The 12034-nt window shown below is 43.4% G+C and overlaps 1 long non-coding RNA gene across 3 annotated transcripts in view; it reads right to left on the bottom strand.

Annotated features, from left to right (window-relative positions):
• Window positions 1-12034, bottom strand: part of LOC146036547 (uncharacterized) — a 109657-nt gene that overhangs the window by 79659 nt on the left and 17964 nt on the right. Inside the window, exon 3 of one of the 3 annotated variants that reach the window (XR_014460840.1) lies at window positions 789-933. The exons of the other annotated variants lie outside the window; for them this stretch is intronic. This is a non-coding gene — a long non-coding RNA (uncharacterized LOC146036547). The remainder of the gene's footprint in view (window positions 1-788; window positions 934-12034) is intronic. 3 annotated transcript variants of the gene reach the window in all.

Below are 12034 nucleotides of genomic sequence, written 5' to 3'. Positions count from 1 at the left end.
AATTGCCGCGATTCGCGGCTTTTCGGAGAAAGTGTGCGGGGCGAAATATGCAAATTGCGCATATTTAGCCCCGTCCCCTCATCGGAGACCCGCGTATTGTGGTATTTGCAAAACATCCATTCGCTGCTGTGCAGGCGAAGCCGCATTTTGCTGGGGCGGCGGGGGGGGCGTGCGTTCGCCGGGCGGGGTTTGGTGGACTCGCAAGGCTGCGAATTCGCAGCCTTGCAAATCAACCTGAATAACCCCCAAGGTACACTAGTACCCCAAAAAATGGGATGTTTGAAGTGTCCCAACTGTGTCACATGCAATTACATGATTAGTGGCAATTCATTCAGACACCCGATGACCGGTATTAACATCCCTATTAAACACTATCTCTCCTGTAATTCGAAATTTGTGATCTATATCATAATATGTCCCTGCAGTAAATTTTATGTAGGGAAAACTGAGACCAGCTTCAAGGAAAGAATGGCGAACCACAGGAGTTCTATTAAAAAAAGCTATAACCAAAGGTCACAGTGACCAACCTGTGGCGCGCCACTTCCTTGAGGCTCGTCACCCATTAACCACTTTGAGATACCGTATTATTGATCAGGTTCCCTGTAATATCAGAGGAGGAGATAGATCGAAAAAACTTTTACAGCTTGACTCCAAGTGGATTTTCAGATTAAAAACATTATCACCGGCTGGTCTGAATGAACATCTAGGACAGAGTGCTTTTTGTAAAGGACTCAAATATGTGTATACGCTTATAATTGCCAGTAAATTACTTATGCCTTTTCTCTCACCTAGTGCTGTTGGACTACTAAAGTATTGATATGTTTTTTTATCTGCAATTTGAAGATCTTTTCTGATGCCATTCTTCCAATCGACCACAAGAGGTCATTTATCTCTGGGATCGTTATACAGATCTTCTGCGCTGATTTGTATCACCTGAAAAAAATAATGGTTCTAAGTGTCCATCCCAACAGTGTAACTTGTATATCTGTATGTTTTTATTTTTTATTATTATATGTCTTTTATTTCACTTTGATAATATGTTTTGTATAATTATATATGTATTTGTGAACATGTTTTTGCATGTCTTTTTCACTACTCTGATGGTTAACCCTCCCTCAGGTGTGTGCAGGGGGTGGGGTTGTTTGATCAGCTGACACTGAGGTTGGGGCTATATATTGTGTGCCTTTCACTTACCCTGTATCCTGATGAAGAGAATCGACTTCTCGAAACGTTGATTACAGTAACAGGTCTCTGTCTGAAATTATTCCAAGTCGCCGGAGTGCCGCCTACCATATATATATATGGTAGAGAGGTGCGGCACTCGGTTCTTTCATCAATCAAAAAAGACGACAGGACATGTCGATGTGTCAACGTTTCAGTGCTTTATTTGGCACTATCTTCAGGATACAACATCTCTTACAAAGTACAGGCCTTAAATACCATCATCCATATGTGAACTTGTATGTAGGCGCCTCCTCCCGCCCAGTGGTTGAGGATGACGTCACTCCCATACAGCTGACCGTGATTACTGTGCACCAACATTCATTGCTACAAATACAATAGTATGTTTATACATTTGTCAGTATATGTGACTGACTGCAAAATTTTCTATATACACTATAAAGACAATAACACAAAAACGAAAATATAAGTGAAAAGCACGTGAAAAACTTAATAATGTTACAATGACATATTACCATGGGCAACTAGGCATGCTGGAAAATAATGAATAAATGCTGCTAATGACTAACATACTGTACTTGCTGAAAGCTTTTTAGACATGATGATAATAAATTCAAAATGCAGTAAATGTTAAATACTCATTAAGTCCTTTAGGTGCAAATACATCTAATCGATATATTCATTCGGCCTCGCGTTTCAATAAAGCCCTATTTCTATCACCACCCCTGATTGATCTCTCAACCTGATCAATCATGCGATATCTGAGACTTGATAAGGTATGATGTTTTTCAATAAAATGGCGAGCCACCGGCTGGTCACTGGTCCCAGTGGCCAGGGCTGCTCGTATTGTAGACCGGTGACCCGCCATTCTCTCTTTGAACTTACATTTGGTCTTACCAATGTAGGTAAGACCACACGGGCAGATCAATTGGTATATAACAAACATGCTATTATACGTTAGGTGTTGTCTAATGGGAATTTTTTTCTCTGAGTGGGGATGGTTGAAACTGTTACCACTCAACATGAACTGACATGTGACACATGCACACTTAAAGCAACCTGGTTGCTGCAATAGAAAATGTTTATCCGCTCTGTGTCTAGTAATGTCAGATTTTACAAGTGCATCACGGAGATTGGGCCCCCTGGTATAACAAGGCATAATACATGTATCCTTGAATGGTAAGGACTCATCACTTTTCATTATCGGCCACTGCTGTTTAATGATTTTACTCACCAGATTGGATCTGGTATTATAGCCGCTGACCCAGGGTAGGCGTTGTTTTTCGCCTATATTAATGTTACATTTTTTCTTAAGTAACTCATTACGGTCCATTAATAAAACCTTATTCTTGGTATTAATCAAGAACATACGGTCATAACCCCGCTTAACAAATTTTTCAATGAGGCCATTAAGCTGTGCTTCAGCCTCCATACTCTCAGAGTTGATCCGTCTCACTCGGATCATCTGAGAGTATGGGAGTCCCTTTTTTAAGGGTGTAGGGTGACAACTGTTGATATGGAGCCCTGTATTACGATCCGTGGGTTTATAAAACACTTTAGTAGACAACCCTGACTCGGTACGTGATATGGCCACATCCAGGAAATCAATGTGTTCTTTGCTCATGCGGACAGTAAATTTGATGGGGCATTGCGTGGCATTGTGGGCTTCTATTAGATGTAATAGCTGGCAGTCACTGCCTGACCACAAAAAGAAGACATCGTCTATATATCTCACATATGACGATATACTCTCTGCTAGCTCTAATTTGTCAAAGAATATTTGCTGCTCCATCTGGAACATATAAATACTCGCTAAGGCGGGACCTACTGCTGCGCCCATAGAGCAGCCCTTGCCCTGTAAATAAAACCTGCCATTAAACATGAAGAAGTTTTTTGTCAATACAAATTCCAAAAGCATTATGCAAAAATCAATGTACGGATCATCAAATTTACCACTGTCAATCATAAACTTCTTGACAGCCTCACACCCATCAACATGTGGTATTACAGTATACAAGCTGACAATGTCAGCACATACCATCCAGGAGTGTTCAGTCATCTCTGCGATGGTTGTCAGATGTTGCAAAAAAGAAGTTGTGTCCAATAAATGGTACTTGTGTTGCTGGACTAAAGGCTGTAATACTGTATCTAAATAAATAGAGATCAATTGCAGTAATGATCCTCTGGATGATGTAATCGGTCGACCGGGTGGTGGTAAGGTGTACAGCAGGGGGATGATGGGATGTTCCGGGCATAATGCTTTAGCGAGATCCTTGGAGATGGCTTTCATATCCACACCGCACTGTAGCAGGTTCTTTAACTCTTGTTTGAAATGGACTGGTAGGGTCACTATCACTCAATTGACGCATGATTTCATCAACGTAGGCTTGTCGGTCTTGAAGTACGATCGCCCCACCTTTTCTGCGGGACGTATTATGAGCTCATCATTTTTTGATAAGTTCTTTAGTGCTGTTCTTTCGGCCACTGTAAGATTGTGGGGTGACTCAATCGGTTCTTTGATGGACTTGCTGACCTCCTGGTCAATCCATTGCATAAATGTCTTTAGACTGGGATTGGTCGACACCGGGTCGAAAGTTGACTTGGGCAATAAATTGCAAATTTTTGGGGGAATGATGGGTGTTTCTGTAGATGTAACAGTTGATGAGGGTTTGTTTTCAGGCTTTTTGTAAAACTCTTTTAATTTCAAGTTCCGCTGAAATCTGTATTTCTCGACTTTAGAATAATTTCTTTGTTTTCCACGTGAGGGGCTGGATATTTAGATCAAGTTGTGACCCCTGACTGAGAGGGTTTGCGATTGTCATTGTCACTCTCAGTGCTGTTAAACTCAGTGGATGATTCCGTATCAAGCTATATATATATATATATATATATAGCATGGAAAAAAACAGCACTCCCAATATTCCTTCACAACAAATGCTGGGGTGTCCCAAAAACTCAGACCACATTCCATATGGGTCACAGATATCCAAATAGATAAAGAGCGCACTCACCAGACTTGATACTGAATAAAACTTCAAAACTTTATTAGATCCATTAAAACTTCAAGGCAAGGTCGACGTTTCGGGTCCACACATGACCATTTTTCAAGACAACAAGCGCCTGGATCCCTGGAGCAGTTAACAGACATTATCCCCCTCACCAACTATTATATCATGGGGCCCCTAAAGGCACAATCAACCAATCACAGCTTATACCTATAACAAGCTCACCTGTTAGGAATGAAAAGCCGGGTATCCTCCTGTTGTTACTGGCCACGCTAACCAGCGTGCGTTCCATAATCACGGAAGTGGCTATTGAGCCAACTTCCGCTGACCCACTCCATGCGTTTCAACTAAATCATGTGTGTGTTCCACACTGCAGGAAGTGGCCGTTATACCGGCTTCTGCTGACGCGCACCATGGATTTCAGCCAGGTCACATGTGCGCTTCACTAAGGTAGCGCTATTTGCTTATTCTGATCATAGTAATTTCCGCATTTTATATGACGGAAGTGTTCTAATAGAATGCGGGCTTAAAGCTTCCGCATTGCGTTCCACAGTGTTAATGCGTGTCATACCTAAATTTCCTATTGAACGCCACCTACCAATATAATTAGTGTTTGTATTGGCCATTACACCACTATTAATTTTGTTGATATAAATAGGGCATTTTTAGAACAAATAGCAAGGCCCTCCGTGGCACATAAATCAGTTTGAGGAACAATGTCAGCAAATCTAAAAGAACACACTTAAATGTACATTTACAATAAAAAGGAGAGAGCGCATCCACCGGACCCCAGTAGGAAGCAACAAAACGCTGCATAACCACTGGGCTGCAGGGGAACACCATCTCACCTCAGACGCACATCAGTATATCAATCTAAATCTAATATAAATAACTGTAAAAAGCCAACAAGATACTAGCAAAATAGTTATACAGAAGAAGTAATTTTTAGAAAAAATCTTTAGAAAAACATTTTTTCTTTAAAGGGAAAAAGTCCCAACAACCACTTCAGGATAGTCCTTTTTAGATATTACTCGAGGCATAGTTCTACAGTTTTCCTATTATTCCATGTCATATGCAGAACAAGGACTGTTGTCGAAGGAACACATATATGGAATTTTTCTCATTAAGCCCCCTGGGGCCACAGTGTCCAGGTGATGAATCCAAAAGGCCTCTTTCCGTAGCAGGGCCAATCCTCGGTCACCCCTTCTGGGTGACGGCATTATCCAGTCTATGATCATGTATCGCAGACAGGACACTTGATGCTTAGCTGCCAGAAAATGGGCCGCCACAGGTTTGTCTGTCTGGCCCGTCTCCAGTGCCAATTTGATCGAAGACCTATGTTGGCCCATTCTGATGCGTAAAGTGCAAATTGTCTTCCCGATGTACATCAAGCCACATGGGCATGTCAGGTAGTAGATACTGTGATCAAGTTGGCAGTGCAATTTGTAGCGTAAAAAAAGATTTTCCTTCCGCTGTGTGGATGACAGAAGTATGAACCAGTAATAAGGCCCCGACAAGTCGTACAGCCCAGGCACCGGATACAGCCCTTTTTCTTGGGTAGCCATTGTGTCTCTGCCGGCTCGGTGTGTTTCACTGAAGTACGGTATAGCTCATCCTTTAGGTTTCTTCCACGAGTGACACTAATCAGCGGAGGATTTTTCTGAAGTCGTCTAAAGGCAGGATCAGTGGTTATCAAATGCCAATTTTTCTTTAGAGACTTCTTAGTTGCTGTAAGTTGTGTGTCACAATGGGTGGTGAGTACTATACGATTCAGTCGCTCAAGGTACAGATTTCAGCTCTGTCCATATATTTCCAGAAGAGAATAGCGATTCTGCCGGAGGTGCAGACCTTCCTGCAGGGAGTTTCCAGACTGAAACCTCCCTATAAGTAACCAGTGGCTCCCTGGGACTTATCACTGGTGCTGGAGTGTCTTCAAAGGGCGCCCTTTGAACCGTTAAGGTCGGCTGACCTTAAGTTTCTGACATGGAAATTAGTCTTTTTATTGGCTGTTGCCTTCCCCAATTTTTGCCAAAGTAGTTTCTGCTTTTCATTTGAATCAGGAGATAGTTCTGCCTGTGTTTCAACCCCCAGAGGGTTCCAAAAAAAGGGACAAATTGATGAATTTGGATGTTGTGCGCACCTTGCGCATTTATGTGGACAGGGTTAAAGGTGTCAGGAAGACTGATACTTTGCTAGTCTTGTATGATGTGCACAAGATTGGTTGGCCTGCTTCTAAGCAGACGATTGCTAGGTGGTTGCGTTCTGTCATTGCTTTTGCATATACTAAGGTTGGTAGGCCTGTTCCGGCCAGGATTAATGCGCATACCACCAGGTCTGTTGCCACCTCTTGGGCGGTTGGTCATGGGGCTACAGCTAAGCAGGTTTGCAGGGCCGCCACATTTGTTCACACTTTTGCCAAATTCTACAGGTTCCATGAGTTCGCGTCGGAGGACGCATCATTCGGGCGAGCAGTGATGAGAGCTGCAGACCTGAGCGTACCCTCCCGGCTCTTGAACGTCCCAATGTTGAGCTGTGTCACAAGGACCATTGAAAGAGAAAAAGGGATTTTTTGTAAGAACTTACCGTTCGAATCCCTTTCTCTGATATGGTCCTGGTGACACAGCGATCCCTCCCTTACGCTCAGTAAGTATGCCAGTGTTCATGATGTTTCATGTTATATATGGTTGAAAAGTTATTTTTTGAAATTGTGCATATAATATGTGCAGGCGTTTGTACTGAGTTAATGTATTCCAGTGGCTTTGCAAGATTGAACTGAAGAGTCGGGGATGCAGGGGGAGGAGCCTACCCTCTAAAAGCTTTAGGATAGGTGCCTGGCTCCTACGGACCCTCCTACATCCCAATGTTGAGCTGTGTCACCAGGACCATATCAGAGAAAGGGATTTGAACGGTAATCTCTTACAAAAATCCCTTTTTCTATTCCATTTTGCAATATACTTTGCCATCGATCTATGAACATTTACTTATACTTGTTTGCTGATATTGATATACAGTATCCTGATATCCCTCATGACTTCACACTCGAGATACATATATATATATATATATATATATATATGTAAGTTTTACTATACTAGCTTCTGTTGGAAGAGCCGGGGTACACCTAGTTAAAACATGGCCATTGGTTTAGGCTTTGTTAGCTATCCTTATATATCCTTCCATATTTACACGATCTGATCCTGTTTTGTATTGCCCCTCTCAGACATTCATTTTGCTATCCTTTATATAGGGTGGGGGGAGGGGGGTTGGTTAGATATGTGAATAAGGGTGTAATTAGGATTTTAGGCTAGGCAGCTATTTACAGCGGCAGGCCACTAATTTATCCCCTTTTTAAGTGTAGGTAGTGGATAGGGGTTAGTGGGTTGGGCTCCAGGTATGCCTCAGTTGGGTTTAGGTTATACAGGGTGGCGGGTTATGGGGAGGTTTGCTTTGGGCTATTTTGGGGAATTTATTTTGGGGAACTTAATTTATCTTGTTAGAGTTTAGTAGGTTATTTTAGGCTTAATATGGCGTTCTGGTAGATGGCAATTTCCTGCTCATTCATCCTGAACGATGAGACTAAGGTACATTTCCAAATACTTCAACTGTACAAATGTGCTCCTATATTTCCTGTTCTCGTGGCTGCCTGGATGGCGCCTTTGGGCAACCATGAGTTATTAGAAAAAATTGGGACTGATATACAATACGGCGCAACAGGAGAATACTTAGAGGTATGGTGGAGTACAGTCCTCCTTATCTTGACATAGTGTTTCTTAATACAATTCGGATCTGGTCCAATGTGTCCGTTTCAAACATCGGTCAGTGTTCGTGATGAAAAAAATAAAGTGAATAAGAAAAAGAAAAAATTACTTCTTTGTGTTCCTGGATTACAATTATTACTGTGTTGGGTATGGATGAAGTGAATAAATTTAAGATAAGCGTACCAAACTCACGTTAGAGTAAGTTGGTGTGAAGCACATCAAGGTTTCTTTAGTGTCGTGTCTATAGTTGCTTGAAGAAGATATAACTTCTTATATGAACTCCGAAGGTGGGAGAAAAGAAATACAATTTGTGTAGATTTGTCGTACACCACGTGTGTGAATAAATGTGTGAGGAGCTAAATTAGCATACCTCACTCACCAAGAGTGTAGAAGTGATACATATATAAAGGTATCTTTGAATTTGAAATATGGGCGTACCCCAACTCACAGAAATATGGGTGATGTCAACCTCATAAAGGTATCTTTACACGTTCCTTTCCTTGTGTGTATTGCCGTGGTATGTTCCCAATTTATCTCGGAAAAAATAAAATGCACCATATATCAGGATTTGTACAGATGTTTTTTTCAGACAAGGGGTGGGTGTAGAGTAAACAATATATAAAAATTCTGTCTCACTCACCCTTATTCAAATTTTTGCTTTGTTAGAATGTATAGAATGAAAAAGTGGGCGTACCCCAACTCACACTCAAGACTCAGAGACTTGGAACTTCCCAATTTTTCACCATATTTCATCCCGAATACATACAAGACAAAGCATATATCCAATGTGTAGATATCCTTTTAAATGTAGGTTAGATGGAGAATAGGCCAAACAATAGTGGCGTACCTTACTCACCACTTTAGGTGGCGGCACAAAGCCTATAGCAGTTTCTTTTAGTGATTATTCAGTGCGAAAAATACCTTTTTCTTATACAACAATTTTTTTCTCCAAAGCCGACCCAATATTGAAAAGGTAGAAAAAGCTTTTTATTCCAGGACATCCATAAAAACCATATGAGACCCACCGAGGGCTCCAAACAATATGCAAAAATAAGTCCAAATAAACAAAAACACCCTAAGGTGTAAAAAAACAGTACAAGTTAAAAACGATACATACATCCAAGGTGTGATGGCTGTTCACTCCTCTCCAGTGGCATCAACGCGTTTCGGTCAAAGACCTTTCTCAAGATGTCATCTGTTTTTAAAACACACTCTCACTCTGATATTGAGTTGCTGTTAGGTAGCCTTCCTTCATATAATGAGTAAACCTCAGAATAGCGTTCCCTTGATTCTATGGAGGGTTTTATTTAATACTCTCCTTGAATCACTGCTATACTGCTGTGCTGTAGAAAGGACGGTCAGTGTGTTTTCCTGACTTTCAGCTGGGCAGCGGCGCGTCATCGGGGGCTCGGGAGGAGGCAGTACTTGGAGCTGACAGTGCTGCCTCCTCCACATTGTGAACGGGACACGGGTCGCTCGACCCAGGCACCCGTTCACACTGCACTTGACACGGGTCATAGCCGTGTTCAACCCTGGTCAATACCAGGGTTAAACACCTGTGTTGCTCGACCCGTGGTGGCCTTATCAGACCGCACCTTGACCCGTGTTGGGGCCGCAAGAACACAGCAATAACCCGGGTCACAGTAAGGATGCAAACCTTCTATTTGTCAGATGTCAGGCCATTTCCTATAAATGCCCCTTTGTACGCCATCAGAGCCTCCCTATGTCCCTTTCTATACCTTCAGGCCCCTCTAATTTCCAATGTATATGTGCACAGCCGGGGGGATACTTTTAATACAAGTCCCCCCGGCCAAAGCATTCAGCCCTCTGACCAGTCAGCCTGGCCAGGGGCCCTGGGGGAGTGTCAAACTCCACACAGGTTGTGTCAGTGAAGGTGGCAATGGTGGAATGGATGGAGGTGGGCAGATAGATGCAGTGGTGCCAAGAGAGAGGCGGTACTAATTACCCGGGGCCCAGGTCTGATGTAGGGGACCCCATTACCTGGCAGCAGCAGGTGCTCTGTTTAGACCAACACATGCTGCTGTGTGCTGCGCTGGAGGTGCTTAAAGTGCTAGTTTCTGAATTTTATTCTAAAGATGCATGGCCACACCTACTGTAATTAGGCCACACCCCCTGAAAAGTCCCTGGGCCCGACCAGGCTCTCTAATGCCCTGGATACATGCCACAGACAGACAGATGCCTGCAAATTCTGGACACCACCTCTCAGGGATCAGGAATACTCTGGACAGATCTTGCCATTTCCAATCTGCCTGGAGGAATCCCAGACGGATTGAAACCCGAAAACTACTGCAACGGGTACAACGATCCAAGTAAAATGAAAAGGATTATTACTGGGCATGTTCAAGACTGCACCTATTGGTTTCTTTCCACCTGTGTGTGTATCACCATATGTCTACCACTCTGGCGGGCATCAATGATGACATATTGATTCAGTCACTGAACCAGAAGTAGTGATTCGCCATATCTTATACAGTTGTAGCCATAGCCAGATTAAGGGGAGTTCGCAGGGCATACTGTACCCTGTCCCCCCTTAGCCTGGGGCCCCTCCAGGTAGAGAACCATGACATCACTTGTTTTCCCTCTTATGCAGCAGCAAAACCACGCAGTTAGAATACAAGTAGGAGTGCATGCAGTACAATCCCTCTTGGAATGGGTCATGTTGGGAGGTATACACAAACTAATACACTGCTCAAAAATTAACACTAAAACAACACAATGTAACTCCAAGTCCATCACACTTCTGTGAAATCAAACTGTCCACTTAGGAAGCAACACTGATTGACAATCAATTTTGCATGCTGTTGTGCAAATGGAATAGACAACGGGTGGAAATTATAGGCAATTAGCAAGACCCCTCCCAATAAAGGAGTTGTTCTGCAGGTGGTGACCACAGACCACTTCTCAGCTCCTATGCTTTCTGGCTGATGTTTTGGTCACTTTTGAAAGCTGGGGGTGCTTTCACTCTAGTGGTAGCATAAGACGGAGTCTACAACCCACACAAGTGGCTCAGTTAGTGCAGCTCATCCAGGATAGCGCATCAATGCGAGCTGTGGCAAGAAGGTTTGCTGTGTCTGTCAGCGTAGTGTCCAGAGCATGGAGGCGCTACCAGGAGACAGGCCAGTACACCAGGAGACGTGGAGAAGGTCGTAGGAGGGCAACAACCCAGCAGCAGGACCGCTACCTCCGCCTTTGTGCAAGGAGGAACACTGCCAGAGCCCTGCAAATTGGCCTCCAGAAGGCCACAAATGTGCAGGTGTCTACTCAAATGGTCAGAAACAGACTCCATGAGGGTGGTATGAGGGCCTGACGTCCACAGGTGGGGGTTGTGCTTGTGACAGAATGGACTGTCCATGGACCATTCTGACAATATTGTGCTATAGTTCTTAAACAGGGCCAGGTGTGATGTTTTATTTGGGACCAGTCACTCACTGTAAATGCAAGAAGCTGGGAGCAGCTTGAGCCCCTCTGAGGTCACAAATGACTATAAGGGGTTAAACAGGGAGTGATTGACTATCATCCCCCATCACCTAAGGGTAAAGTTCATCAAGATCCCTTTGTTCTCCCCTAGGACTGAGCCAGACACTGTGGCAGGGTAACAGCAGGGGGGATCTCTTCCTGACTCATCTCTGTTATAGATCCACATTGAGCTCTACCAATTAAGGGACACCTTTTCCTAAGACCACCCACTGCAGGAGGGACTTTAATGGTGGAAATTGGGACAGTTTTTAAAAAGAGAAGACAAGAGAGCTAGGGGGTGATTTTGCTTCTAGAAGCTACTGGCCTTGGAGTCTCAGCTCCTGCCAGTGTGCTTAGGACTGTGCCTGGGAACATGGTGGCTACTGGATTACCAGCTTCTCTTGGGGTTGCAGACTTGTTTGCTCTGCCTGGTTTATGCTAACCTTCTGGACTCCCAGACTTGCTGACTGTTATACAGAAACTTCACCAATCTCCTGTGATCATGGACAATTATACTGCATCTGGACAGGACAGTGTGGGAGAGTGCTGGCAAGTGTGATGGTAATCTGATGTCTATTGGGACCTGGTGTTATATTGCTAGTTCCAAATGTG

Source organism: Crinia signifera, chromosome 9 (genome assembly GCF_055691185.1).
Source record: "Crinia signifera chromosome 9, ASM5569118v1, whole genome shotgun sequence".
Classification (NCBI taxonomy): domain Eukaryota; kingdom Metazoa; phylum Chordata; class Amphibia; order Anura; family Myobatrachidae; genus Crinia; species Crinia signifera.
The sequence above is the reverse complement of the archived record's forward strand: the minus strand, read 5'-3'. Positions and strand labels throughout refer to the sequence as shown.